Source organism: Aquarana catesbeiana, linkage group LG08 (assembly GCF_042186555.1).
Source record: "Aquarana catesbeiana isolate 2022-GZ linkage group LG08, ASM4218655v1, whole genome shotgun sequence".
Classification (NCBI taxonomy): domain Eukaryota; kingdom Metazoa; phylum Chordata; class Amphibia; order Anura; family Ranidae; genus Aquarana; species Aquarana catesbeiana.
In genome coordinates, this window is record NC_133331.1 from 279,028,315 (window position 1) to 279,033,179 (window position 4,865).

The 4,865-nt window shown below is 46.0% G+C and overlaps 1 pseudogene; it reads right to left on the bottom strand.

Annotated features, from left to right (window-relative positions):
- Positions 1-4,497: 4,497 nt before the first annotated feature.
- Positions 4,498-4,613, bottom strand: LOC141106994 (5S ribosomal RNA; annotated as a pseudogene).
- Positions 4,614-4,865: the final 252 nt, after the last annotated feature.

Genomic DNA, 4,865 nt, shown 5'->3' on the forward strand with positions numbered 1-4,865 from the left:
TGACATATTTCCTGGGGTGCAACCCCTGGTTTCACACCAGGAGACATATGCTTCCCAGAAATAAATATATAGTAATTTCTGCGCTTAGGATAAATGTGGGTTGCAGCCTCCCCTATTAGGTTCCCAAGGGAACTTACAGGAATAAGTATAAGAAATGGGGTGATTGGCGCTACCCTGTAACCACTGAGTAAATAACCGAAGAGTTATGGAAAATGTGCAGGTGCTAAGCTTATGAGCCAAACTATATATGTATGTACCCCACTGGTGGGTGTGGTAAACAAAGTGGACGTGTGACAAGTGTATCAGATCATAACTGAAATCATCAAGTAGTGAATAACAATAGAGGTAAATAAAAGTAGGGTATATAAGGTGAGTTTGTCTAAATGTGTAACCAGGTAGGCTGGGAAAGCCACTCAGGTTGTTAATAATAAGGCACATGTACTCCCTTAATCAACCGACCATATACCCAGCCATCATCCATATGATATCTCAATTCCTAATACCACAAACTATGTGACAAATAAGTAGTAACCGCACCACTAAGAATGAGGTGCAAATAAAGTCCACACCTAACATTAAAATAAATATAAAAAAATGTTTAAAATATGTAAAAAGACCCAAGTCCCTCTTCTGAAAGTGTAACAAGACACTGGTCACCGCCCACACCCATAACTGGCCTTCACAGTAAGGAGCACATGGAGGGCATATACATACAAGAAAAAGACAATTCCATAGCTCAACTCACCAACCAGTCTGCTGACCAACCAAATTTACCTGTCTAACCGTATGTTAAAGGCAGGGGTTTAGTTAGCACACATTTGCAAACGCATGTGAAAGCTGCAAGGCCTCGTCAAGGCACCCTGTATTACTTGCAGTCCTAACACTAAATTTATAAGTGTCTCCACAGTGGAAGCACATGCATTGAATGGATAGGTGTGAGACAGGTGAGCCAGGAGGCCGCCCTAGCCCCCTTAAAGGGACAGGACACACACTGGACACCCAGCAAAAGCAGCAGAGGCGTCCAGTGTGTCCCCGACCCAAATATACAAACTGTAACAAGACACTGGTCACCGCCCACACCCATAACTGGCCTTCACAGTAAGGAGCACATGGAGGGCATATACATACAAGAAAAAGACAATTCCATAGCTCAACTCACCAACCAGTCTGCTGACCAACCAAATTTACCTGTCTAACCGTATGTTAAAGGCAGGGGTTTAGTTAGCACACATTTGCAAACGCATGTGAAAGCTGCAAGGCCTCGTCAAGGCACCCTGTATTACTTGCAGTCCTAACACTAAATGTATAAGTGTCTCCACAGTGGAAGCACATGCATTGAATAGATAGGTGTGAGACAGGTGAGCCAGGAGGCCGCCCTAGCCCCCTTAATAGTGTTAGGACTGCAAGTAATACAGGGTGCCTTGACGAGGCCTTGCAGCTTTCACATGCGTTTGCAAATGTGTGCTAACTAAACCCCTGCCTTTAACATACGGTTAGACAGGTAAATTTGGTTGGTCAGCAGACTGGTTGGTGAGTTGAGCTATGGAATTGTCTTTTTCTTGTATGTATATGCCCTCCATGTGCTCCTTACTGTGAAGGCCAGTTATGGGTGTGGGCGGTGACCAGTGTCTTGTTACAGTTTGTATATTTGGGTCGGGGACACACTGGACGCCTCTGCTGCTTTTGCTGGGTGTCCAGTGTGTGTCCTGTCCCTTTAAGGGGGCTAGGGCGGCCTCCTGGCTCACCTGTCTCACACCTATCCATTCAATGCATGTGCTTCCACTGTGGAGACACTTATAAATTTAGTGTTAGGACTGCAAGTAATACAGGGTGCCTTGACGAGGCCTTGCAGCTTTCACATGCGTTTGCAAATGTGTGCTAACTAAACCCCTGCCTTTAACATACGGTTAGACAGGTAAATTTGGTTGGTCAGCAGACTGGTTGGTGAGTTGAGCTATGGAATTGTCTTTTTCTTGTATGTATATGCCCTCCATGTGCTCCTTACTGTGAAGGCCAGTTATGGGTGTGGGCGGTGACCAGTGTCTTGTTACAGTTTGTATATTTGGGTCGGGGACACACTGGACGCCTCTGCTGCTTTTGCTGGGTGTCCAGTGTGTGTCCTGTCCCTTTAAGGGGGCTAGGGCGGCCTCCTGGCTCACCTGTCTCACACCTATCCATTCAATGCATGTGCTTCCACTGTGGAGACACTTATAAATTTAGTGTTAGGACTGCAAGTAATACAGGGTGCCTTGACGAGGCCTTGCAGCTTTCACATGCGTTTGCAAATGTGTGCTAACTAAACCCCTGCCTTTAACATACGGTTAGACAGGTAAATTTGGTTGGTCAGCAGACTGGTTGGTGAGTTGAGCTATGGAATTGTCTTTTCCTCTTCTGAAAGTGACAAAAAGAAAACCAAAAATGTGATCCCAGAGTGTCCACTATTGCATATGACAGGTGACTTCAGTGGACAGCACACAGTGTGACTTTAGTGCTCTCCCCGTTGGGTCCCCACTCACCAGACGTGGTAACCCCTGCAGGGGTAGTAGGCAAAGAGTGGGTGACTGTGAGCGAGCCTTCTCCTTGATAACTGTGAAATGCCATCTGTTCCTCCATCAGGCTTTACCACCTGTTCGTACAAGCTCAGGGGTGTGCTCCAACCAGGACCTCCCAGGTCGTTCCACAACGGCAGGCGGTGAGGTCCTCATAGGAAAAACAAGGGGCTCCCATAGTGCAGTATTTAAAATGGTAATTTATTAAAAATATAAATAAAATCAATAGCTTCCCATCACAGGTAAGCAAGAGCAAAAAAAACGCAATGGAAATGAGCAGGAAGAGCCGATCCATGGTGTGTGTACCATCTGCGTTCCAGGCTCTGTGTTTCCGGGTGTGACGTAAGAGCGTGGCTCCGCCTTACGTGTTTCGTCACTGGACGTTCTCAAATGCGGTCCTTTGAGAAGTGCTTCCCAGACTCCATAGTATATAATTATGGAGGCCGGCTTCCTTGCATTAACCAAGATAGAAACCACTGAACCTGATAGCCCACGTTTCTTCAGAGTGTGGGTCTCAATAGCCAAACCATTAAATTTAGCGTTTGTAAAGTAGGATGGAATACCGGACCTTGCGAAATAAGGTCTGGCCGTGGCGGTAGGGTCCATGGGTCCCCTACTGTCATCTTTACAATCCCTGCATACCGAGATTTCCTGGGCCCCGCTGGAGGCCACAAGAATCACCGACTTCCCTTGCTGCGAAGAAGTCGTGGACGCAGGCAGAATAGGAGGGAGTGCATAAATCAGTGAGAACCGATCCCACGGGAATAGCAAGGCATCTGTTCCACATGCTAGCGGATCCTTTGTTTTTGACACAAAGTTGTAGATTTCTTTCTTGAACCTGGACATAAACAGATCTATGTCTGGGATCCCCCATCTTTGACATATTGACAGGAAGATATCGGGGTGAAGGAACCATTCTCCCGGTAACAGCTGCTGGCAACTCAAGTAGTCCGCCTGCCAATTTTCTATTCCTGGAATAAAGACCATCGATAGGCAAAGTACATAGTTTTCTACACAAGATAGGATATGATTCACCTTTCTCTGGGCCACACAATTTCTTGTGCCACCTTAGCTGCTGCTAATAAGGCAAACAGAATATTGGCATGTATTAAAAGGGGGATCAACTCCAGAGATAAAACAATAATTCTCCCGCTCTACAAGACTCTGGTCCGGCCGCACCTGGAGTATGCTGTCCAGTTCTGGGCACCAGTCCTCAGGAAGGATGTACTGGAAATGGAGCGAGTACAAAGAAGGGCAACAAAGCTAATAAAGGGTCTGGAGGATCTTAGTTATGAGGAAAGGTTGCGAGCGTTGAACTTATTCTCTCTGGAGAAGAGACGCTTGAGAGGGGATATGATTTCAATTTACAAATACTGTACTGGTGACCCCACAATAGGGATAAAACTTTTTCGCAGAAGAGCGTTTAATAAGACTCGGGGCCACTCATTACAATTAGAAGAAAAGAGGTTTAACCTTAAACTACGTAGAGGGTTCTTTACTGTAAGAGCGGTAAGGATGTGGAATTCCCTTCCACAGGCGGTGGTCTCAGCGGGGAGCATTGATAGCTTCAAGAAACTATTAGATAATCACCTGAATGACCGCAACATACAGGGATATGTAAGGTAATACTGACACATAATCACACACATAGGTTGGACTTGATGGACGTGTGTCTTTTTTCAACCTCACCTACTATGTAACTATGTAACTATGTAACCTTGGTGATTAATATAGGCCATTGCTGTGGCACAGTCGGATTGAATCCTCGCAGGACAATGCCGTAAACTGAACGTTCAGGCCCTCAGAACCATGTGCTCTGCCTGAATTTCTAGAATGATAATGGGCAAGGTCATTTCTGATCTGGGCCACTTCCGTGGTAACTGAAGGAAGGATTTTCCCCTTTGCAGGTTTTTGGATATTAACCATAAATTGAGGCTCCGGCGTACCCAGCCTACAGTACCTGGTATTTCCAGGTGGTCCATCCAGGTACTAACCAGGCCCGACCCTGCTTAGCCTCCAAGATCAGACGAGATTGGGCGATTTCAGGATGATGTGGCCGTAGGCTTTGGAGTCAGACACATTGGGAATCTAGAGCTTGAACCCTTTGTTCCAAGCCGATAGGATAATATTTTGCAGCAGTCTCGAATGAAACTGAGCATAAGGAACAGAGTGGAATGAAGCCACCATCTTTCCCAACAACCTCATGCAAAGTTGAATAGAAGAATTCATCTTCCTTCAACCACCTAAATCAGTTTCTTTATGGCACTGATCTTTGCCTGGGGCAAGAATACCCTTTTCTGGGTGTACCTATGATCA